A 25,683-nucleotide genomic window follows, 5' to 3' on the forward strand; every position below is an offset into this window, starting at 1 on the left:
AGTCCCGGTTCGTGACTGAACCGGGACTAATGTGAATATTGCCCTGTGACGAAAGCCCTGTTTTGTACTAGTGAATGTTAAGTCCAGGAGTTGAACTATGTGAGCTGGGGATACAATAAGTTGATTCACATGTGCGTAGCTAGCTAGTGACGCATGTGCGTGTGTCACCGGTACTCCCTCCGGTCCTTTTTGCTACGCGTATTAGATTTGTGTTGAGTCAAACATTGCAAAGTTTGACCAAATTTATGTTAAAAAATATCAGCATCTACAATACGAAATATATATATATATATATATATATATATATAATATAAAGGTACATTTCCAATATTGATTTGGCATTGTGAATATTGAATTTTTTTTCTATAAGTTTGGTCAAAGCAGAGATACTTCAACTTCGAACAAAACTTGTATGCATACTAAAAAGGACCGGAGGTAGTACGAGGGAGATAGACGGACAGGAGCACGAACGACGTGCAAAAGTTCTTTTTTTTAACAAGAAGGACGTGCAATTTTTTTTTAACAGGAACGATGTGCAAAAGTGTTGTGCGCGCAGTCGCGTCTAGCTAGGTGAATTGCAAAAGAAAAAAGCACGTACATACGTGTACATGTAAAAGTCCTGTCTTTTATTTTTGCGAATGTGCACGTGTACGTGCCTAGTCCGGCATGCATGCATGCATGGGCATGCGGTTGAAGTTTTTTTTTATGTGATGCGGTTGAAGGTTTTTTTTAAGTGATGCGGTTGAAGGTTTGAAGCAGCTACGATGCGTTATAAAAAAGAAAAACAGGAAGAGTAAAAGAGGGTAAGCACGCACGTACGTACGTATGAGGTGTACGTGCACTCCCTCAAATCAAATCAATCGAAGAAAAAGAAAAAGGTGCACGTGCGGCTGGGCGGAAGAGGGAAGACCCGGCCAGACTTGTTTTGATTCGCTTGGCTTGGACGCGCCTGTAGTTGGAGAGGGTTTCTTTCGATCGCTTCTTTTGATTGTTTCGGTTGGATTGGATTTGAGGCGCTGGTAGTACGTGCAGACTGCCCTCGTTTCGTTGTTTTGTTTTCCATGCATTGATTCCATCGACGCCATAAAGCCAGCCGCGCGGGACTAGACTACACCGGTTGATCTAAGAGAGCTCACTTGGCATAGATGAAGTACTACAAAATATCAAAGCGGTATGACAAGGTCACGGCCAAAGACATAACGCTCCGACTTGTGCTTAACCATCCGGAGCTGAGCCCACCCAGCCTTTAACAATTTGACGCCCTCGAGAACAGCAAAATTCTCTGTTTTCTCAAGGGCATAGCCATACACATCCTCAATGCTCTCCTCTGGGCAGGTAAGAAAGAACCTGGCAACGCAGACTGGACCGGAGCCGAGCGGCACAATGCTGGCGTCTGTCAGGGTCCAATCTTCCGGCCTGTTCACGTCTGTCCACACATCCTGCAGCACGGGCGGCCTCAACTCACACGAGGCAGTGAGGTCCGATGTGCAGAGCTGCAAATCGTCGGGTGTGAAGCCAAACCAGAGGTTGTGCTCAGGGATGTACTCGGCGCGACCTCTGAACGGCAGTGCCCAGTTGCCTAGTTTGCTCCACGCGCCACTCGCGATGTCATACGAGTATGTGCCGGCGCCAGATGTGGATATCCAGATCTGTGAATCGTCAACCACGGCGTAGGCACTGATTTCAAAGGGCATTGGGGGCATCGCGGCAGCTGGATCGATCCACCCCGTCGTCGTCGTCGGCAAAGAAAGGCGGTGGCTGGAGGGAATACCAGCACCAGTCTTGGGCGTAGCTAGCAGGCAGGCGGGTGTGGAGGAGAGCCTGGAAGCAGTCCCGATCGGGCAGCCGGCCAGGGTTGCCGCTCATGACGTATAGGCTGTCACCCACGGCAACGGAGATGGGGTCGATAATGGGCTTGCGCATCTTGGGCATCCCAGTGCGGAGCAAGCACGAGTCGTGGCTGTACAAGAAGCTCCTGCCGATTTGGTCCACGGCGAGGAGGTTTTCCCGGCCGGGGCCAAAATCCATGAAATTCATCCACGCCTGTTCGCCCTTCCTGCAGGGCCAGTCGAATGACAGGGACGGCGGAGGCAGCGGGGCGTCCGCTGGCCATCGATGAACTGCTCGAACCGCTGGCCGTGACCGGGCTGGGCGAAATAAGTTTGCCGGGTTCAAGCAGTGAAGGCTGAAGTGTCTGGGGCCGCCGTTGCAGCTCATGGCCAACAGATTCACAAACCGGCTGCCCATGGGGATGGCGGGCGGACCTCCTGATAATCAGAAGAAAGAACAAGGAACTCGTTGAATGTTTGTGATGATGATTCTCGTTTCTTCTCTTGGTAATATCAAAGAACCATGCACAGTACAGACACGGAGATTATCATCAGAGATTCGCCGAGTACCTGAGGAGTGGGGTTGGGATCCAATTGAACCCGACAATTTCTGGAATGGAGACTATCAGATGTCAACCACGCAGCCAAGAACAAGATCGATATTTTGTTGGCAAAGAATTGGGGATGCTTGGGGAGGAGCGCTGTTTTATACTGGTGGTGGCGCAAGGAAGACTGAAGAGGGAGGAGATCCGGTGCGATGCCTACCCTAACTTCTTCTACCGTGGGTTAAATTCGGATGTAACTTTTCGAGTATATGATTTTTCATATAAAAAACTTTTTCATCCGAGTTCGTATGCAAAAGTTATGCCCATTTTAAGAAATTCCAGAGAGATTTTGCAAATAAAGTCGAAATTCATATTTGTTAATTTTCCCAACAACTAGACCACATATCACATGGGAAACTTATTTTTTTTTATTTTTTTTTGACATTTCCATCATTTTTCTTTTGTTTTTTCTAAAACTGAAAAGGCGGTCCACCGGGGGGTGGGGGGTAGAGTTTGATGGGCCCTTTAGTACTGGTTCGTGCCATGAACCGGTACTAATGCCTCAAAGCCCATTAGTACCGGTTGGTGGCACCAACCAGGACTAAAGGACTAACCTTTAGTCCCGGTTGGTGCCACCAACCGGTACTAATGGGCATCGCACCCTTTAGTCCCGGTTCGTGGCACCAACCGGGACTAAAGGGCCCAGGTGAACCGGGACTAATGCCTTAGCCGCACGAACCGGGACCAATGCTCACATTAGTCCCGGTTCGTGACTGAACCGGGACTAATGTGAATATTGCCCTGTGACGAAAGCCCTGTTTTGTACTAGTGAATGTTAAGTCTAGGAGTTGAACTATGTGAGCTGGGGATACAATAAGGTGATTCGCATGTGCGTAGCTAGCTAGTGACGCATGTGCGTGTGTCACTGGTAGTCCCTCCGGTCCTTTTTGCTACGCGTATTAGATTTGTGTTGAGTCAAACATTGCAAAGTTTGACCAAATTTATGTTAAAAAATATCAGCATCTACAATATGAAATATATATATATATATAATATAAAGGTACATTTCCAATATTGATTTGGCATTGTGAATATTGAATTTTTTTCTATAAGTTTGGTCAAAGCAGAGATACTTCAACTTCGGACAAAACTTGTATGCAGACTAAAAAGGACCGGAGGTAGTACGAGGGAGATAGACGGATAGGAGCACGAACGACGTGCAAAAGTTCTTTTTTTTGAACAGGAAGGACGTGCAATTTTTTTTAACAGGAACGATGTGCAAAAGTGTTGTGCGCGCAGTCGCATCTAGCTAGGTGAATTGCAAAATAAAAAAGCACGTACATACGTGTACGTGTAAAAGTCCTGTCTTTTATTTTTGCGAATGTGCACGTGTAAAAGTTGTGTGTGCCTAGTCCGGCATGCATGCATGCATGTGCATGCGGTTGAAGTTTTTTTTTTGACGTGATGCGGTTGAAGGTTTTTTTTTTGACGTGATGCGGTTGAAGGTTTGAAGCAGCTACCATGCGTTATAAATAAGAAAAACAGGAAGAATAAAAGAGGGTAAGTACGCACGTACGTACGTATGAGGTGTACGTGCACTCCCTCAAATCAAATCAATCGAAGAAAAAGAAAAAGGTGCAAGTGCGGCTGGGCGGAAGAGGGAAGACCCGGCCGGACTTGTTTTGATTCGCTTGGCTTGGACGCGCCTGTAGTTGGAGAGGGTTTCTTTCGATCGCTTCTTTTGATTGTTTCGGTTGGATTGGATTTGAGGCGCTGGTAGTACGTGCAGACTGCCCTCGTTTCGTTGTTTCGTTTTCCATGCATTGATTCCATCGACGCCATAAAGCCAGCCGCACGGGACTAGACTACACCGGTTGATCTAAGAGAGCTCACTTGGCATAGATGAAGTATTACAAAATATCAAAGCGGTATGACAAGGTCACGGCCAAAGACGTAACGCTCCGACTTGTGCTTAACCATCCGGAGCTGAGCCCACCCAGCCTTTAACAATTTGACGCCCTCGAGAACAGCAAAATTCTCTGTTTTCTCAAGGGCATAGCCATACACATCCTCAATGCTCTCCTCTGGGCAGGTAAGAAAGAACCTGGCAACGCAGACTGGACCGGAGCCGAGCGGCACAATGCTGGCGTCTGTCAGGGTCCAATCTCCCGGCCTGTTCACGTCTGTCCACACATCCTGCAGCACGGGCGGCCTCAACTCACACGAGGCAGTGAGGTCCGATGTGCAGAGCTGCAAATCGTCGGGTGTGAAGCCAAACCAGAGGTTGTGCTCAGGGATGTACTCGGCGCGACCTCTGAACGGCAGTGCCCAGTTGCCTAGTTTGCTCCACGCGCCACTCGCGATGTCATACGAGTATGTGCCGGCGCCAGATGTGGATATCCAGATCTGTGAATCGTCAACCACGGCGTAGGCACTGATTTCAAAGGGCATTGGGGGCATCGCGGCAGCTGGATCGATCCACCCCGTCGTCGTCGTCAGCAAAGAAAGGCGGTGGCTGGAGGGAATACCAGCACCAGTCTTGGGCGTAGCTAGCAGGCAGGCGGGTGTGGAAGAGAGCCTGGAAGCAGTCCCGATCGGGCAGCCGGCCAGGGTTGCCGCTCATGACGTATAGGCTGTCACCCACGGCAACAAAGATGGGGTCGATAATGGGCTTGCGCATCTTGGGCATCCCAGTGCGGAGCAAGCGCGAGTCGTGGTTGTACAAGAAGCTCCTGCCGATTTGGTCCACGGCGAGGAGGTTTTCCCGGCCGGGGCCAAAAGCCATGAAATTCATCCGCGCCTGTTCACCCTTCCTGCAGGGCCAGTCGAATGACAGGGACGGCGGAGGCAGCGGGGCGTCCGCTGGCCATCGATGAACTGCTCGAACCGCTGGCCGTGACCGGGCTGGGCGAAATAAGTTTGCCGGGTTCAAGCAGTGAAGGCTGAAGTGTCTGGGGCCGCCGTTGCAGCTCATGGCCAACAGATTCACAAACCGGCTGCCCATGGGGATGGCGGGCGGACCTCCTGATAATCAGAAGAAAGAACAAGGAACTCGTTGAATGTTTGTGATGATGATTCTCGTTTCTTCTCTTGGTAATATCAAAGAACCATGCACAGTACAGACAAGGAGATTATCATCAGAGATTCGCCGAGTACCTGAGGAGTGGGGTTGGGATCCAATTGAACCCGACAATTTCTGGAATGGAGACTATCAGATGTCAACCACGCAGCCAAGAACAAGATCGATATTTTGTTGGCAAAGAATTGGGGATGCTTGGGGAGGAGCGTTGTTTTATACTGGTGGTGGCGCAAGGAAGACTGAATAGGGAGGAGATCCGGTGCGATGCCTACCCTAACGCCTTCTACCGTGGGTTAAATTCGGATGTAACTTTTCGAGTATATGATTTTTCATATAAAAAACTTTTTCATCCGAGTTCGTATGCAAAAGTTATGCCCATTTTAAGAAATTCCAGAGAGATTTTGCAAATAAAGTCGAAATTCATATTTGTTAATTTTCCCAACAACTAGACCACATATCACATGGGAAACTTATTTTATTTTATTTTTTTGACATTTCCATCATTTTTCTTTTGTTTTTTCTAAAACTGAAAAGGCGGTCCACCGGGGGGTGGGGGGTAGAGTTTAATGGGCCCTTTAGTACCGGTTCGTGCCATGAACCGGTACTAATGCCTCAAAGCCCATTAGTACCGGTTGGTGGCACCAACCGGGACTAAAGGACTAACCTTTAGTCCCGGTTGGTGCCACCAACCGGTACTAATGGGCATCGCACCCTTTAGTCCCGGTTCGTGGCACCAACCGGGACTAAAGGGCCCAGGTGAACCGGGACTAATGCCTTAGCCGCACGAACCGGGACCAATGCTCACATTAGTCCCGGTTCGTGACTGAACCGGGACTAATGTGAATATTGCCCTGTGACGAAAGCCCTGTTTTGTACTAGTGAATGTTAAGTCTAGGAGTTGAACTATGTGAGCTGGGGATACAATAAGTTGATTCGCATGTGCGTAGCTAGCTAGTGACGCATGTGCGTGTGTCACTGGTAGTCCCTCCGGTCCTTTTTGCTACGCGTATTAGATTTGTGTTGAGTCAAACATTGCAAAGTTTGACCAAATTTATGTTAAAAAATATCAGCATCTACAATATGAAATATATATATATATATATAATATAAAGGTACATTTCCAATATTGATTTGGCATTGTGAATATTGAATTTTTTTTCTATAAGTTTGGTCAAAGCAGAGATATTTCAACTTCGGACAAAATTTGTATGCATACTAAAAAGGACCGGAGGTAGTACGAGGGAGATAGACGGATAGGAGCACGAACGACGTGCAAAAGTTCTTTTTTTTTGAACAGGAAGGACGTGCAATTTTTTTTTAACAGGAACGATGTGCAAAAGTGTTGTGCGCGCAGTCGCGTCTAGCTAGGTGAATTGCAAAAGAAAAAAGCACGTACATACGTGTACGTGTAAAAGTCCTGTCTTTTATTTTTGCGAATGTGCACGTGTAAAAGTTGTGTGTGCGTGTACGTGCCTAGTCCGGCATGCATGGATGCATGTGCATGCGGTTGAAGTTTTTTTTTGACGTGATGCGGTTGAAGGTTTTTTTTTTGACGTGATGCGGTTGAAGGTTTGAAGCAGCTACCATGCGTTATAAATAAGAAAAACAGGAAGAATAAAAGAGGGTAAGCATGCACGTACGTACGTATGAGGTGTACGTGCACTCCCTCAAATCAAATCAATCGAAGAAAAAGAAAAAGGTGCACGTGCGGCTGGGCGGAAGAGGGAAGACCCGGCCGGACTTTTTTTGATTCGCTTGCCTTGGATGCGCCTGTAGTTGGAGAGGGTTCTTTCGATCGCTTCTTTTGATTGTTTCGGTTGGATTGGATTTGAGGCGCTGCTAGTACGTGCAGACTGCCCTCGCTTCGTTGTTTCGTTTTCCATGCATTGATTCCATCGACGCCATAAAGCCAGCCGCGTGGTACTAGACTACACCGGTTGATCTAAGAGAGCTCACTTGGCATAGATGAAGTATTACAAAATATCAAAGCGGTATGACAAGGTCACGGCCGAAGACGTAACGCTCCGACTTGTGCTTAACTATCCGGAGCTGAGCCCACCCAGCCTTTAACAATTTGACGCCCTGGAGAACAGCAAAATTCTCTGTTTTCTCAAGGGCATAGCCATACACATCCTCAATGCTCTCCTCTGGGCAGGTAAGAAAGAACTTGGCAACACAGACTTGACCGGAGCCGAGCGGCACAATGCTGGCGTCTGTCAGGGTCCAATCTTCTGGCCTGTTCACGTCTGTCCACACATCCTGCAGCACGGGCGGCCTCAACTCACACGAGGCAGTGAGTTCTGATGTGCAGAGCAGCAAATCGTCGGGTGTGAAGCCAAACCAGAGGTTGTGCTCAGGGATGTACTCGGCGCGACCTCTGAACGGCAGTGCCCAGTTGCCTAGTTTGCTCCACGCGCCACTCGCGATGTCATACGAGTATGTGCCGGCGCCAGATGTGGATATCCAGATCTGTGAATCGTCAACCACGGCGTAGGCACTGATTTCAAAGGGCATTGGGGGCATCGCGGCAGCTGGATCGATCCACCCCGTCGTCGTCGTCGGCAAAGAAAGGCGGTGGCTGGAGGGAATACCAGCACCAGTCTTGGGCGTAGCTAGCAGGCAGGCGGGTGTGGAAGAGAGCCTGGAAGCAGTCCCGATCGGGCAGCCGGCCAGGGTTGCCGCTCATGACGTATAGGCTGTCACCCACGGCAACGGAGATGGGGTCGATAATGGGCTTGCGCATCTTGGGCATCCCAGTGCGGAGCAAGCGCGAGTCGTGGTTGTACAAGAAGCTCCTGCCGATTTGGTCCACGGCGAGGAGGTTTTCCCGGCCGGGGCCGAAACCTATGAAATTCATCCACGCCTGTTCGCCCTTCCTGCAGGGCTAGTCGAATGACAGGGACGACGGAGGCAGCGGGGCGTCCGCTGGCCGTCGATGAACTGCTCGAACCGCTGGCCGTGAGCGGGCTAGGCGAAATAAGTTTGCCGGGTTCAAGCAGTGAAGGCTGAAGTGTCTGGGGCCGCCGTTGCAGCTCATGGCCAATAGATTCACAAACCGGCTGCCCATGGGGATGGCGGGTGGACCTCCTGATAATCAGAAGAAAGAACAACGAACTCGTTGAATGTTTGTGATGATGATTCTCGTTTCTTCTCTTGGTAATATCAAAGAACCATGTACAGTACAGACACGGAGATTATCATCAGAGATTCGCCGAGTACCTAAGGAGTGGGGTTGGGATCCAATTGAACCCGATAATTTCTGGAATGGAGACTATCAGCTGTCAACCACGCAACCAAGAACAAGATCGATATTTTGTTGGCAAAGAATTGGGGATGCTTGGGGAGGAGCGCTTTTTTATACTGGTGGCGGCGCAAGGAAGACTGAAGAGGGAGGAGGTCCGGTGCGATTCCTACCCTAACGCCTTCTACCGTGGGTTAAATTCGTATGTAACTTTTCGAGTAGATGATTTTTCATATAAAAAACTTTTTCATCCGAGTTCGTATGCAAAAGTTATGCCCATTTTAAGAAATTCCAGAGAGATTTTGCAAATAAAGTCGAAATTCATATTTGTTAATTTTCCCAACAACTAGACCACATATCACATGGGAAACTTATTTTTTTTTTTTTTGACATTTCCATCATTTTTCTTTTGTTTTTTCTAAAACTGAAAAGGCGGTCCACCGGGGGGTGGGGGGTAGAGTTTGATGGGCCCTTTAGTACCGGTTGGTGGCACCAACCGGGACTAAAGGACTAACCTTTAGTCACGGTTGGTGCCACCAACCGGTACTAATGGGCATCGCACCCTTTAGTCCCGGTTCGTGGCACCAACCGGGACTAATGCCTTAGCCGCACGAACCGGGACCAATGCTCACATTAGTCCCGGTTCGTGACTGAACCGGGACTAATGTGAATATTGCCCTGTGACGAAAGCCCTGTTTTGTACTAGTGAATGTTAAGTCTAGGAGTTGAACTATGTGAGCTGGGGATACAATAAGTTGATTCGCATGTGCGTAGCTAGCTAGTGACGCATGTGCGTGTGTCACTGGTACTCCCTCCGGTCCTTTTTTCTACGCGTATTAGATTTGTGTTAAAAAATATCAGCATCTACAATACGAAAAATATATATATATATAAAATATAAAGGTACATTTCCAATATAGATTTGGCATTGCGAATATTGAATTTTTTCTATAAGTTTGGTCAAAGCAGAGATATTTCAACTTCGGACAAAATTTGTATGCATACTAAAAAGGACCGGAGGTAGTGCGAGGGAGATAGATGGATAGGAGCACGAACGACGTGCAAAAGTTCTTTTTTTTTAACAGGAAGGACGTGCAAATTTTTTTTTAACAGGAACGATGTGCAAAAGTGTTGTGCGCGCAGTCGCGTCTAGCTAGGTGAATTGCAAAATAAAAAAGCACGTACATGCGTGTACGTGTAAAAGTCCTGTCTTTTATTTTTCGAATGTGCACATGTAAAAGTTGTGTGTGCGTGTACGTGCCTAGGCCGGCATGCATGCATGCATGTGCATGCGGTTGAAGTTTATTTTTGACGTGATGCGGTTGAAGGTTTTTTTTTTGACGTGATGCGGTTGAAGGATTGAAGCAGCTACGATGCGTTATAAAAAAAGAAAACAGGAAGAATAAAAGAGGGTAAGCACGCACGTACGTACGTACGTATGAGGTGTACGTGCACTCCCTCAAATCAAATCAATCGAAGAAAAAGAAAAAGGTGCACGTGCGGCTGGGCGGAAGAGGGAAGACCCGGCCGGACTTGTTTTGATTCGCTTGGCTTTGACGCGCCTGTAGTTGGAGAGGGTTTCTTTCGATCGCTGCTTTTGATTGTTTCGGTTGGATTGGATTTGAGGCGCTGGTAGTACGTGCAGACTGCCCTCGTTTCGTTGTTTCGTTTTCCATGCATTGATTCCATCGACGCCATAAAGCTAGCCGCACGGGTCTAGACTACACCGGTTGATCTAAGAGAGCTCACTTGGCATAGATGAAGTACTACAAAATATCAAAGCGGTATGACAAGGTCACGGCCAAAGACGTAACGCTCTGACTTGTGCTTAACCATCCGGAGCTGAGCCCACCCAGCCTTTAACAATTTGACGCCCTCGAGAACAGCAAAATTCTCTGTTTTCTCAAGGGCATAGCCATACACATCCTCAATGCTCTCCTCTGGGCAGGTAAGAAAGAACCTGGCAACGCAGACTTGACCGGAGCCGAGCGGCACAATGCTGGCGTCTGTCAGGGTCCAATCTTCCGGCCTGTTCACGTCTGTCTACACATCCTGCAGCACGGGCGGCCTCAACTCACACGAGGCAGTGAGGTCCGATGTGCAGAGCTGCAAATCGTCGGGTGTGAAGCCAAACCAGAGGTTGTGCTCAGGGATGTACTCGGCGCGACCTTTGAACGGCAGTGCCCAGTTGCCTAGTTTGCTCCACGCGCCACTCGCGATGTCATACGAGTATGTGCCGGCGCCAGATGTGGATATCCAGATCTGTGAATCGTCAACCACGGCGTGGGCACTGATTTCAAAGGGCATTGGGGGCATCGCGGCAGCTGGATCGATCCACCCCGTCGTCGTCGTCGGCAAAGAAAGGCGGTGGCTGGAGGGAATACCAGCACCAGTCTTGGGCGTAGCTAGCAGGCAGGCGGGTGTGGAGGAGAGCCTGGAAGCAGTCCCGATCGGGCAGCCGGCCAGGGTTGCCGCTCATGACGTATAGGCTGTCGCCCACGGCAACGGAGATAGGGTCGATAATGGGCTTGCGCATCTTGGGCATCCCAGTGCGGAGCAAGCGCGAGTCGTGGTTGTACAAGAAGCTCCTGCCGATTTGGTCCACGGCGAGGAGGTTTTCCCGGCCGGGGCCGAAAGCCATGAAATTCATCCACGCCTGTTCGCCCTTCATGCAGGGCCAGTCGAATGACAGGGACGGCTGAGGCAGCGGGGCGTCCGCTGGCCGTCGATGAACTGCTGGAACCGCTGGCCGTGACCGGGCTGGGCGAAATAAGTTTGCCGGGTTCAAGCAGTGAAGGCTGAAGTGTCTGGGGCCGCCGTTGCAGCTCATGGCCAACAGATTCACAAACCGGCTGCCCATGGTGATGGCGGGCGGACCTCCTGATAATCAGAAGAAAGAACAAGGAACTCGTTGAATGTTTGTGATGATGATTCTCGTTTCTTCTCTTGGTAATATCAAAGAACCATGTATAGTACAGACACGGAGATTATCATCAGAGATTCGCCGAGTACCTGAGGAGTGGGGTTGGGATCCAATTGAACCCGACAATTTCTGGAATGGAGACTATCAGCTCTCAACCACGCAGCCAAGAACAAGATCGATATTTTGTTGGCGAAGAATTGGGGATGCTTGGGGAGGAGCGCTGTTTTATACTGGTGGCGGCGCAAGGAAGACTGAAGAGGGAGGAGATCCGGTGCGATTCCTACCCTAACGCCTTCTACCGTGGGTTAAATTCGTATGTAACTTTTCGAGTAGATGATTTTTCATATAAAAAACTTTTTCATCCGAGTTCGTATGCAAAAGTTATGCCCATTTTAAGAAATTCCAGAGAGATTTTGCAAATAAAGTCGAAATTCATATTTGTTAATTTTCCCAACAACTAGACCACATATCACATGGGAAACTTATTTTATTTTATTTTTTTGACATTTCCATCATTTTCTTTTGTTTTTTCTAAAACTGAAAAGGCGGTCCACGGAGGGGGGGGGGCTAGAGTTTGATGGGCCCTTTAGTACCGGTTTGTGCCATGAACCGGTACTAATGCCTCAAAGTCCATTAGTACCGGTTGGTGGCACCAACCGGGACTAAAGGACTAACCTTTAGTCACGGTTGGTGCCACCCACCCCTTTAGTCCCGGTTGGTGCCACCAACCGGTACTAATGGGCATCGCACCCTTTAGTCCCGGTTCGTGGTACCAACCGGGACTAATGCCTTAGCCGCACGAACCGGGACCAATGCTCACATTAGTCCCGGTTCGTGACTGAACCGGGACTAATGTGAATATTGCCCTGTGACGAAAGCCCTGTTTTGTACTAGTGAATGTTAAGTCTAGGAGTTGAACTATGTGAGCTGGGGATACAATAAGTTGATTCGCATGTGCGTAGCTAGCTAGTGACGCATGTGCGTGTGTCACTGGTACTCCCTCCGGTCCTTTTTGCTACGCGTATTAGCTTTGTGTTGAGTCAAACATTGCAAAGTTTGACCAAACTAATGTTAAAAAATATCAGCATCTACAATACGAAAAATATATATATATATATATATATAATATAAAGGTACATTTCCAATATAGATTTGGCATTGTGAATATTGAATTTTTTTCTATAAGTTTGGTCAAAGCAGAGATATTTCAACTTCGGACAAAACTTGTATGCATACTAAAAAGGACCGGAGGTAGTACGAGGGAGATAGACGGATAGGAGCACGAACGACGTGCAAAAGTTCTTTTTTTTGAACAGGAAGGACGTGCAATTTTTTTTAACAGGAACGATGTGCAAAAGTGTTGTGCGCGCAGTCGCATCTAGCTAGGTGAATTGCAAAAGAAAAAAGCACGTACAAACGTGTACGTGTAAAAGTCCTGTCTTTTATTTTTGCGAATGTGCACGTGTAAAAGTTGTGTGTGCGTGTACGTGCCTAGTCCGGCATGCATGGATGCATGTGCATGCGGTTGAAGTTTTTTTTTTGACGTGATGCGGTTGAAGGTTTTTTTTTGACGTGATGCGGGAGAAGGTTTGAAGCAGCTACGATGCGTTATAAAAAAGAAAAACAGGAAGAATAAAAGAGGGTAAGCACGCACGTACGTACGTACGTATCAGGTGTACGTGCACTCCCTCAAATCAAATCAATCGAAGAAAAAGAAAAAGGTGCACGTGCGGCTGGGCGGAAGAGCGAAGACCCGGCCGGACTTGTTTTGATTCGCTTGGCTTTGACGCGCCTGTAGTTGGAGAGGGTTTCTTTCGATCGCTTCTTTTGATTGTTTCGGTTGGATTGGATTTGAGGCGCTAGTAGTACGTGCAGACTGCCCTCGTTTCGTTGTTTCGTTTTCCATGCATTGATTCCATCGACGCCATAAAGCTAGCCGCACGGGACTAGACTACACCGGTTGATCTAAGAGAGCTCACTTGGCATAGATGAAGTACTACAAAATATCAAAGCGGTATGACAAGGTCACAGCCAAAGACGTAACGCTCTGACTTGTGCTTAACCATCCGGAGCTGAGCCCACCCAGCCTTTAACAATTTGACGCCCTCGAGAACAGCAAAATTCTCTGTTTTCTCAAGGGCATAGCCATACACATCCTCAATGCTCTCCTCTGGGCAGGTAAGAAAGAACCTGGCAACGCAGACTTGACCGGAGCCGAGCGGCACAATGCTGGCGTCTGTCAGGGTCCAATCTTCCGGCCTGTTCACGTCTGTCTACACATCCTGCAGCACGGGCGGCCTCAACTCACACGAGGCAGTGAGGTCCGATGTGCAGAGCTGCAAATCGTCGGGTGTGAAGCCAAACCAGAGGTTGTGCTCAGGGATGTACTCGGCGCGACCTTTGAACGGCAGTGCCCAGTTGCCTAGTTTGCTCCACGCGCCACTCGCGATGTCATACGAGTATGTGTCGGCGCCAGATGTGGATATCCAGATCTGTGAATCGTCAACCACGGCGTGGACACTGATTTCAAAGGGCATTGGGGGCATCGCGGCAGCTGGATCGATCCACCCCGTCGTCGTCGTCGGCAAAGAAAGGCGGTGGCTGGAGGGAATACCAGCACCAGTCTTGGGCGTAGCTAGCAGGCAGGCGGGTGTGGAGGAGAGCCTGGAAGCAGTCCCGATCGGGCAGCCGGCCAGGGTTGCCGCTCATGACGTATAGGCTGTCGCCCACGGCAACGGAGATAGGGTCGATAATGGGCTTGCGCATCTTGGGCATCCCAGTGCGGAGCAAGCGCGAGTCGTGGTTGTACAAGAAGCTCCTGCCGATTTGGTCCACGGCGAGGAGGTTTTCCCGGCCGGGGCCGAAAGCCATGAAATTCATCCACGCCTGTTCGCCCTTCATGCAGGGCCAGTCGAATGACAGGGACGGCTGAGGCAGCGGGGCGTCCGCTGGCCGTCGATGAACTGCTGGAACCGCTGGCCGTGACCGGGCTGGGCGAAATAAGTTTGCCGGGTTCAAGCAGTGAAGGCTGAAGTGTCTGGGGCCGCCGTTGCAGCTCATGGCCAACAGATTCACAAACCGGCTGCCCATGGTGATGGCGGGCGGACCTCCTGATAATCAGAAGAAAGAACAAGGAACTCGTTGAATGTTTGTGATGATGATTCTCGTTTCTTCTCTTGGTAATATCAAAGAACCATGTATAGTACAGACACGGAGATTATCATCAGAGATTCGCCGAGTACCTGAGGAGTGGGGTTGGGATCCAATTGAACCCGACAATTTCTGGAATGGAGACTATCAGCTCTCAACCACGCAGCCAAGAACAAGATCGATATTTTGTTGGTGAAGAATTGGGGATGCTTGGGGAGGAGCGCTGTTTTATACTGGTGGCGGCGCAAGGAAGACTGAAGAGGGAGGAGATCCGGTGCGATTCCTACCCTAACGCCTTCTACCGTGGGTTAAATTCGTATGTAACTTTTCGAGTAGATGATTTTTCATATAAAAAACTTTTTCATCCGAGTTCGTATGCAAAAGTTATGCCCATATTAAGAAATTCCACAGAGATTTTGCAAATAAAGTCGAAATTCATATTTGTTAATTTTCCCAACAACTAGACCACATATCACATGGGAAACTTATTTTATTTTATTTTTTTGACATTTCCATCATTTTTCTTTTGTTTTTTCTAAAACTGAAAAGGCGGTCCACCGGGGGGTGGGGGGTAGAGTTTAATGGGCCCTTTAGTACCGGTTCGTGCCATGAACCGGTACTAATGCCTCAAAGCCCAATAGTACCGGTTGGTGGCACCAACCGGGACTAAAGGACTAACCTTTAGTCCCGGTTGGTGCCACCAACCGGTACTAATGGGCATCGCACCCTTTAGTCCCGGTTCGTGGCACCAACCGGGACTAAAGGGCCCAGGTGAACCGGGACTAATGCCTTAGCCGCACGAACCGGGACCAATGCTCACATTAGTCCCGGTTCGTGACTGAACCGGGACTAATGTGAATATTGCCCTGTGACGAAAGCCCTGTTTTGTACTAGTGAATGTTAAGTCTAGGAGTTGAACTATGTGAGCTGGGGATACAATAAGTTGATTCGCATGTGCGTAGCTAGCTAGTGACGCATGTGCGTGTGTCACTGGTACTCCCTCCGGTCCTTTTTGCTACGCGTATTAGATTTGTGTTGAGTCAAACATTGCATAGTTTGACCAAACTAATGTTAAAAAATATCAGCATCTACAATACGAAAAATATATATATATATAAAATATAAAGGTACATTTCCAATATAGATTTGGCATTGTGAATATTGAAATTTTTCTATAAGTTCCGTCAAAGCAGAGATATTTCAACTTCGGACAAAACTTGTATGCATACTAAAAAGGACCGGAGGTAGTACGAGGGAGATAGACGGATAGGAGCACGAACGACGTGCAAAAGTTCTTTTTTTTGAACAGGAAGGACGTGCAATTTTTTTTAACAGGAACGATGTGCAAAAGTGTTGTGCGCGCAGTCGCGTCTAGCTAGGTGAATTGCAAAAGAAAAAAGCACGTACAAACGTGTACGTGTAAAAGTCCTGTCTTTTATTTTTGCGAATGTGCACGTGTAAAAGTTGTGTGTGCGTGTACGTGCCTAGTCCGACATGCATGCATGCATGTGCATGCGGTTGAAGTTTTTTTTTTGACGTGATGCGGTTGAAGGTTTTTTTTTGACGTGATGCGGGAGAAGGTTTGAAGCAGCTACGATGCGTTATAAAAAAGAAAAACAGGAAGAATAAAAGAGGGTAAGCATGCACGTACGTACGTACGTATGAGGTGTACGTGCACTCCCTCAAATCAAATAAATCGAAGAAAAAGAAAAAGGTGCACGTGCGGCTGGGCGGAAGAGGGAAGACCCGACCGGACTTGTTTTGATTCGCTTGGCTTGGACGCGCCTGTAGTTGGAGAGGGTTTCTTTCGATCGCTTCTTTTGATTGTTTCGGTTGGATTGGATTTGAGGCGCTGCTAGTACGTGCAGACTGCCCTCGTTTCGTTGTTTCGTTTTCCATGCATTGATTCCATCGACGCCATAAAGCCAGCCGCGCGGGACTAGACTACACCGGTTGATCTAAGAGAGCTCACTTGGCATAGATGAAGTACTACAAAATATCAAAGCGGTATGACAAGGTCACGGCCAAAGACGTAACGCTCCGACTTGTGCTTAACCATCCGGAGCTGAGCCCACCCAGCCTTTAACAATTTGACGCCCTCGAGAACAGCAAAATTCTCTGTTTTCTCAAGGGCATAGCCATACACATCCTCAATGCTCTCCTCTGGGCAGGTAAGAAAGAACCTGGCAACGCAGACTTGACCGGAGCCGAGCGGCACAATGCTGGCGTTTGTCAGGGTCCAATCTTCTGGCCTGTTCACTTCTGTCCACACATCCTGCAGCACGGGCGACCTCAACTCACACGAGGCAGTGAGGTCCGATGTGCAGAGCTGCAAATCATCGGGTGTGAAGCCAAACCAGAGGTTGTGCTCAGGGATGTACTCGGCGCGACCTCTGAACGGCAGTGCCCAGTTGCCTAGTTTGCTCCACGCGCCACTCGCGATGTCATACGAGTATGTGCCGGCGCCAGATGTGGATATCCAGATCTGTGAATCGTCAACCACGGTGTAGGCACTGATTTCAAAGGGCATTGGGGCATCGCGGCAGCTGGATCGATCCACCCCGTCGTCGTCGTCGGCAAAGAAAGGCGGTGGCTGGAGGGAATACCAGCACCAGTCTTGGGCGTAGCTAGCAGGCAGGCGGGTGTGGAGGAGAGCCTGGAAGCAGTCCCGATTGGGCAGCCGACCAGGGTTGCCGCTCATGACGTATAGGCTGTCGCCCACGGCAACGGAGATGGGGTCGATAATAGGCTTGCGCATCTTGGGCATCCCAGTGCGGAGCAAGCGTGAGTCGTGGTTGTACAAGAAGCTCCTGCCGATTTGGTCCACGGCGAGGAGGTTTTCCCGACCGGGGCCGAAAGCCATGAAATTCATCCACGCCTGTTCGCCCTTCATGCAGGGCCAGTCGAATGACAGGGACGGCAGAGGCAGCGGGGCGTCCGCTGGCCGTTAATGAACTGCTCGAACCGCTGGCCGTGACCGGGCTGGGCGAAATAAGTTTGCCGGGTTCAAGCAGTGAAGGCTGAAGTGTCTGGGGCCGCCGTTGCAGCTCATGGCCAACAGATTCACAAACCGGCTGCCCATGGCGATGGCGGGCGGACCTCTTGATAATCAGAAGAAAGAACAAGGAACTCGTTGAATGTTTGTGATGATGATTCTCGTTTCTTCTCTTCGTAATATCAAAGAACCATGTACAGTACAGACACGAATATTATCATCAGAGATTCGCCGAGTACCTGAGGAGTGGGGTTGGGATCCAATTGAACCCGACAATTTCTGGAATGGAGACTATCAGCTCTCAACCACGCAGCCAAGAACAAGATCGATATTTTGTTGGCGAAGAATTGGGAATGCTTGGGGAGGAGCGCTGTTTTATACTAGTGGCGGCGCAAGGAAGACTGAAGAGGGAGGAGATCCGGTGCGATTCCTACCCTAACGCCTTCTACTGTGGGTTAAATTCGTATGTAACTTTTCGAGTAGATGATTTTTCATATAAAAAACTTTTTCATCCGAGTTCGTATGCAAAAGTTATGCCCATTTTAAGAAATTCCAGAGAGATTTTGCAAATAAAGTCGAAATTCATATTTGTTAATTTTCCCAACAAGTAGACCACATATCACATGGGAAACTTATTTTATTTTATTTTTTTGACATTTCCATCATTTTCTTTTGTTTTTTCTAAAAGTGAAAAGGCGGTCCACCAGGGGGGGGGGGTAGAGTTTGATGGGCTCTTTAGTACCGGTTCGTGCCATGAACCGGTACTAATGCCTCAAAGTCCATTAGTACTGGTTGGTGGGACCAACCGGGACTAAAGGACTAACCTTTAGTCCCGGTTGGTGCCACCAACCGGTACTAATGGGCAGCGCACCCTTTAGTCCCGGTTCGTGGCACCAACCGGGACTAAAGGGCCCAGGTGAACCGGGACTAATGCCTTAGCCGCACGAACCGGGACCAATGCTCAAATTAGTCCCGGTTCGTGACTGAACCGGGACTAATGTGAATATTGCCCTGTGACGAAAGCCCTGTTTTGTACTAGTGAATGTTAAGTCTAGGAGTTGAACTATGTGAGCCGGGGATACAATAAGTTGATTCGCATGTGCGTAGCTAGCTAGTGACACATGTGCGTGTGTCACTGGTACTCCCTCCGGTCCTTTTTGCTACGCGTATTAGATTTGTGTTGAGTCAAACATTGCAAAGTTTGACCAAATTCATGTTAAAAAATATCAGCATCTACAATACGGAATATATATATATATAATATAAAGGTACATTTCCAATATTGATTTGGCATTGTGAATATTGAATTTTTTTCTATAAGTTTGGTCAAAGCAGAGATACTTCAACTTCGGACAAAACTTGTATGCATACTAAAAAGGACCGGAGGTATTACGAGGGAGATAGACGGATAGGAGCAGGAACGACATGCAAAAGTTCTTTTTTTTAACAGGAAGGACGTGCAAAAGTTTTTTTTTAACCGGAACGATGTGCAAAAGTGTTGTGCGCGCAGTCGCGTCTAGCTAGGTGAATTGCAAAAGAAAAAAGCACGTACATACGTGTACGTGTAAAAGTCCTGTCTTTTATTTTTGCGAATGTGCACGCGTAAAAGTTGTGTGTGCGTGTACGTGCCTAGTCCGGCATGCATGCATGCATGTGCAAGCGGTTGAAGGTTTTTTTTTGACTTGATGCGGTTGAAGGTTTGAAGCAGCTACGATGCTGTCGGGACCCCGATTCCGAGTCACACCGATCTAGCCTGTAACACCTCATATCACTTTGCGGCCTCACGCACGGTACTCCCACGGGTGTCGCCTTACCATGGCCCGGGACCGTTTGCGCCTTTTGGCTCACGTATATGACAATGTCGCTGGCATCCATATGACAGAGAACCCGGGCCGACATGGCTAGTCGTGAACCCAAAGCGGCACTAACGTATGGGGACAGGCATACATGAATCAACATCGAACGTGTCGGTCAGCAGCGTGCGAATCCGGGCTGTAGCACTAGGCTAACAGGACTCCGGGAACCCGGGCTGTAGCAGGCTAGGCAGGACTCCGGATGTCACCGTGTGACATTTCCCCGAAGGGACAGACACAGGAACGATATGAAACACATGCCGGCCAGTCAAGTGTCCAGAGCAGTAGTGCTGGGCTAGCAGGACTCCGGTGAACCGGGCTGTAGCGGACTACTATGGCTCAAGGAGGCACTAGACTACATTTCCCCATAAGAGAGGCTGCTAAGGATAGACAACTAGATTGTCGGATCACACACATACCAAGCATTTCAATCATACACACAATATGCTCGATATGTGCAAATACAACAAGGCATCACAACAAGACTCTACGACTCAGAGTATTTATTCATTAGGCTCCGAAGAGCCAGATATTACAAACATGGGTCTCATGACCCAACATTCAGAGCATACAAGTCAAAGCACATGCGGAAGCTTAACATGTCTGAGTACAGACATCTACAAAAGAAAAAGGCTGCGAAGCCTGACTATCTACCAGATCCTGCCGAGGGCACAAGATCGTAGCTGAGGTAACAAGCTAAACGTCGAAGTCCACACGGAACTACTAGTGAGACTGACGTCTCTCTGCAAAACATAGAATAGGCAAACGTGAGTACAAATGTACCCAGCAAGACTTACATAAGAACTATCTACATATGCATCGGTATCAACAAAAGGGGTGGTGGAGTTTAACTGCAGCAAGCCAGCTTTGACTCGGTGGCTATCCTAAACTATGACTGCAAGTAACTCTTTTGAGGTGGCGCACACGAGTCCACATATTCACCATATCAATACACCACTATGGATCTGCTCCCGTCTCCCTACGAGAACACCATCCATAGCACTCACGCTTATCTTGCGCATTTTAGAGTATCCACTTTCACTTGTCTATGAACTGTTATAGGCAACCCAGAAGTCCTTTACCGCGGACACGGCTATTCGAATAGATCATATTAACCCTGCAGGGGTGTACTTCGTCACACACGCTCTCGCCACTTACCACCATGTACACGTCGTGTACCTCGGCAACCTTCAAGCGGAAGCCTGGCGAGGGAGTCGGCCACGACCTGACTAACCACACAAGTCTCTAGTCCAGGTTTATCGCCTATTCGGGTTCCATCCGCAAGGAGATCCGGCCGGGGTGTCGCTCACGGCCCCAAACGATGTGAACAGGGTTCCCAAGCCCACCTCGACGGATGGATCTACGCTTGGTACACCGTGCCACGGTGCCTAGTCTGTCCCAAGCCCACCTGTACCGGGTACCACTTGGTAGACTACTAACACAACCTACAAACACCAAAGACTAGTCGCAACTCCTGGACAGAGATCGAGGCGGTTAATAAGCCGAGAGGGGTCGAGTTACCGGAACCCAATGTGTGGTAGTAACTGTTCATGGATCACAAACACAGAACTCAGTTCCTGAGGACGGTTTCAATGAGACAACCCACCATGTACTCCTACATGGCCTCTCACCGCTACCTTTACCAAATCGTGTTCACACCCTTAGCTCTCACACAGTAGGACATGTTCACCACTTTCCAATTCATCCCCGATGAATCAGACCTGACACAACTCTAAGCAATAGCAGGCATGACAAACAAGCATGAATGAGTAGGCACATCAGGGCTCAAACAACTCCTACTCATGCTAGTGGGTTTCATCTATTTACTGTGGCAATGACAGGTCATGCAGAGGATAAGGGGTTCAATTACCGCAGCAAGTAACAGATGAATCGTTGTTGTCCTAATGCAGTAAAAGAGAGCAGGAGCGAGAGAGTGGGATTGTATCAGAATGAACAAGGGGGTTTTGCTTGCCTGGCACTTCTGAAGATAGCATTGAGTCTTCATTAGTGTCAACGATCACAACGCCGGAACATCGTCTACCGAGAGGGGACAAATACCGACAACAAGGAAGAACACAATCAATGCAATGCACAATATGATGCATGCTATGACATGGCAATATGAATGTGTTTTGGGCTAATGCCATCTAGAACAGAATGGTTTGAGTTGATTTGAACCAAAGATTCAAATTCAAATTCAAACTATGAATTCAAATAGTGCATTATCATGTTTTCACCTATACAGAAGGTATAACTTAGTTTGACATTCTTGAAAATGATACAAATGGATAGATTGCATTTTTCTGATAATTTTTCATATATAAATTATTTCATTCTGAGCTACGGTTGAATTTATATGATTTTTAGAAGTTTAAGCCTTTTTCTAGATTTTCTGAATTGTTTTAAATACAGAAAATTATTAACTGCGTCATCATTGCATCACTGTGACGTCAGCAGGTCAACTGCGGCTGACCAGGTCAAACCTGACCAGTGGGGTCCACTGGTCAGTCACACAGTGTTGTCTGGGTCACTGACAGGTGGGGTCAGGTCAACAGGTGACGTGGCCAGGTCAAACTGACCTGTGGGCCCTGCGGGGTTAGTTTAGTCTAAACAAAACTAAGCCGTGGTTAATTAGGAAGTGGGGCCCGTCTGTAAGTGGCTCTAGGGTTAATTAGCGATGTCATTAGCTGCTAATGATGGGACCACGTCGACCTCACCGGAGTTTAGCCGGCGGCGACCACAGAACACGGCGGGGCGCGCCGGATTTGCGCTAGAGGCGTCGGGTCAGCGCGCTGAGGGCACCAGGGCATAGCCCTTGCTCTTGCGCATCCAAGGGACCAAGTGAGAGGTCGCGGGGTCACCGGAATTCATGCCGGCGACGAGCTTTGGCGGCGGCGGTGTTCGGTGGTGCACGGGCGCGTCGCTATGGTGTATCAGTGAGCAAATGGAGGGGATGGGCAGCACCTGCTAGGCACGGGGAGCACTAAGAGCAGCACGGTGAGGCCAGGGGAGTACGGAGGCTATGCGTGCAGCGGCAATGGCGGACGGCGGCGTCGGTGCTCGTGGGGAACGGTGCTACGGCAACCAAACGGGGGCAGGGTTAGGGGGAAATGACCGGGGGCTCACCGCGGTCACGAAGAGCTTCTCGGCGAGCTCGGGGAGGCACGGACGGCGTCGAATCGACGGTGAGGTTGCCGGCAGCCGAAGCTCGAAGACGATGATGATGCAGTCGTTGCAGGGCGTCCAGAGTGGCTTCTTTCGGTGGAGAGGCGTAGCGCGAGGTGGCGGAGCTGCTGGGCATCCTAGCTAGGCGAGGGGGGGGGCTCGGTGGCCATGGCAACGGCGAGTGGCGTCGACGAGCTCTGCTCGGTTGTCGCGGGAGAGAGACAAGGGAGGGGATGAGCATGGAGGAGGAGTGAGAGGGCCCGGGGTGGCGCGTGGCATCGTCCAGAGGGGTCGGGGAGGCCAACCAAGCAGGAGGTGGCCAAGCGCGTGGGCGCGCGCGGCGGCCACACGCCCTCGTGCCCACTGGCACGAGGAGGAAGACGACAGGCGGGAAGTTGGGCTGGGCCAGCCTGCTGGGCCGCCAGCTAGGCCGCCTGAAAGGCCAGGTAACTCTCTCTCTCTCTCTCTTTACTTTATGTTTTCTATTTTGTTTTTCTGTTTTTGATTTAGTAATAGTACTAAACCATTTTTAAAACTCCTGAGAAAATTTGTGGGCACTTTTAAAATGTTTACTAACAGCCCTCAAATGTTTTCAAAATTATTGAAGCATTTAAAATATTTATAGCCATTAAATGCTCCAATTCAAATACTTATGATTTAATCCAAAAACCTGAAATGACCTAGGGAAAATAAGCACCAATTTTTGTCAGGGGTTTTCACCAATTTCAAAAATGATGGACTTTTCCTAAAGTCACTTTGGGTTTATTGGAAGTGATTTTATTGGAGCCTATTTGAATTCATTTGGTGCTAGGGTTTATCAATCCCCAATTCAGTTTTAAATAAAATTTAAACATGCTGCAACGGACATGTGCTAGCCTAGTGCAAGGTAAGGCTAGGGATGTGACAACTCACCCCCACTAAAACAAGAATCTCGTCCTGAGATTCAAGCGTAGGGTAAGGTGAAAGGGGAACGCAAACTAACATCATCTTCACGATCCAATTGTTCTTCTCGAAGATGTTGATTCATTGCATCATTTTGATCTTGACATCTTTTCTTTCGAGAGCTTCGTCCAACTATGATGACGGAAGAGAGGGAAACTCTACAGGATTGATCTTCTCGAAGATCGAGCTATACAAGATCAACTCGCGGAATGAGATATTGAAACATCTTGAGTTGAGACACAAAACACACCGAGAGGGATGGAAGAACAAATGATGAGGTTTGATTGGGTGGGCAACAATTCCACGCTTGAGGAGATGGTGAATGGTTTCAAGATAGCGATGAAATAATTGCCACGATTCCATAACGGGGCACCTTAGGAAAGGTGACTCGTAGAATTCTTCCCTTAAGTGGCAAAAAGAATTACTTTTGATACAAAGATCATTGAAACTCTTTATACCAGCGTAAGGCAATTTACAAATGATCGTTTGAAGAATTCAAAAGAATGGCACACTCAATTTGGAAAGGAAACTATGGTTATAGAACAACTCGGCAAATGGAAGGCACATTCCAGTTGATACCAAGGACATAACCTAGTGACTGAGCGTGCTTTCAAGAACTTGAGCATTTCCATATTCATCAAGGTTTTACCAACATCCATGCCGAGGATCCGGGCAACACATCATACTACCATGATGAACGGTGATGGAGGTTGCAGGTGCAAAGGAGGACATCACTTTCTCAGAATTTTCCTTGGCAATGCCAAAGAAGCAAATCTGGATGATCAACCGAGAGACATCTAGCACTCAGCTTCTAATGTTCTCCTTGATGCACTAGCATATCCCATTCATAGATATGGTTTGATATCTAGAACATCAGGTAAAAGGTCGGACTTCGGAAATATAAAAATCCATAAGGAATAACTAGGGAGCAAATCCTACGAAATCCTTATGGGGGGGTGGCCAACTTTCTCAATCAAGATACTACAATAATAGGTCTTCCGGCTGGGTGTGTTGGCCACGACATCCACTTACCGGTAACAGAGAGACCAATATTATAGCTCTTGGGAAACGTTCCAACCATCACATCTGCCCGAGATTCAGATCTGGTTGGTGGTAGGATATTCCAGACTCATCGAGTCTAGGAAGAAAAATGAAGGTTTGCAACACCAACTGACGAGATGACGTTGCGAGATTCTCAGGGGATGAACTACGATAGCAAGCTCCAAAACATGAGCTGGTTCTGCTACAACATGTGAACACGCTGTCCCAGACAAGCATGACCACATAGTAGTCTTAGAATAAAACACTACCGAGTACTGATTAGGAACCATCATTGCGGAGAGCGAAGTCATGCGCATGTACCTTTGGGTCCTTAAGGAATAGCACTTAAGAACTTCTTTTCTTTGAACAAATCAATCAGTGGCTTGGTGTGCTAGGAAATACCGATGGGATGGAGGTAGCTAATCTCTCAAGCCATGGTATACTTCGCATGTGCATGACTGACTTGGGATGATTCCTGAGGAAGCAAAACTAACTTTCTCGAATTCACGACGGCAACTTGCACCTAATGCACATGAACTTGGAGAAAGCCACTTCTTGCACCAAACATATACCTCATGAACAACATGAAGGCAATGGTTACAAAGTTTTCAACACTAGGTTGATGTTCAACATGAATTAAGGAGGGGACAAGATGTTGTTGATGAGCTCAATAGCCACTCATCAGAGTTTCCATATCACTGGACTTCCACCATCATGTGAACACGGTGATAGCATTGGTCAGACCAAAGATGTAATGGTGTATGCTCGAGGAATCAACCACGAGTAAGACAACATTACGAACATCGTTGGTTCTGGTTTGATTTGGTAATAGCCCATACTCAAATCAAAGTTTGGTTAAGAGGATAGGTCCATTAATTGATCACGAGGACCAATCGTTGAAGAAATCATCTTTCTACAAC

At 48.4% G+C, this 25,683-nt stretch overlaps 4 pseudogenes; all 4 read right to left on the reverse strand.

The window, feature by feature from the left end:
• Positions 1–1,163: 1,163 nt before the first annotated feature.
• On the reverse strand, positions 1,164–2,247 carry LOC141022966 (uncharacterized; annotated as a pseudogene).
• Positions 2,248–4,294: 2,047 nt separating this feature from the next.
• Positions 4,295–5,378, reverse strand: LOC141022972 (uncharacterized; annotated as a pseudogene).
• A 5,092-nt stretch (positions 5,379–10,470) lies between these two features.
• LOC120963437 (uncharacterized) lies at positions 10,471–11,554 on the reverse strand (annotated as a pseudogene).
• A 5,212-nt stretch (positions 11,555–16,766) lies between these two features.
• On the reverse strand, positions 16,767–17,849 carry LOC141022977 (uncharacterized; annotated as a pseudogene).
• Between the last annotated feature and the right edge of the window lie 7,834 nt (positions 17,850–25,683).

This window comes from Aegilops tauschii, chromosome 1 (genome assembly GCF_002575655.3).
Source record: "Aegilops tauschii subsp. strangulata cultivar AL8/78 chromosome 1, Aet v6.0, whole genome shotgun sequence".
NCBI classification, from domain to species: Eukaryota; Viridiplantae; Streptophyta; class Magnoliopsida; order Poales; family Poaceae; genus Aegilops; species Aegilops tauschii.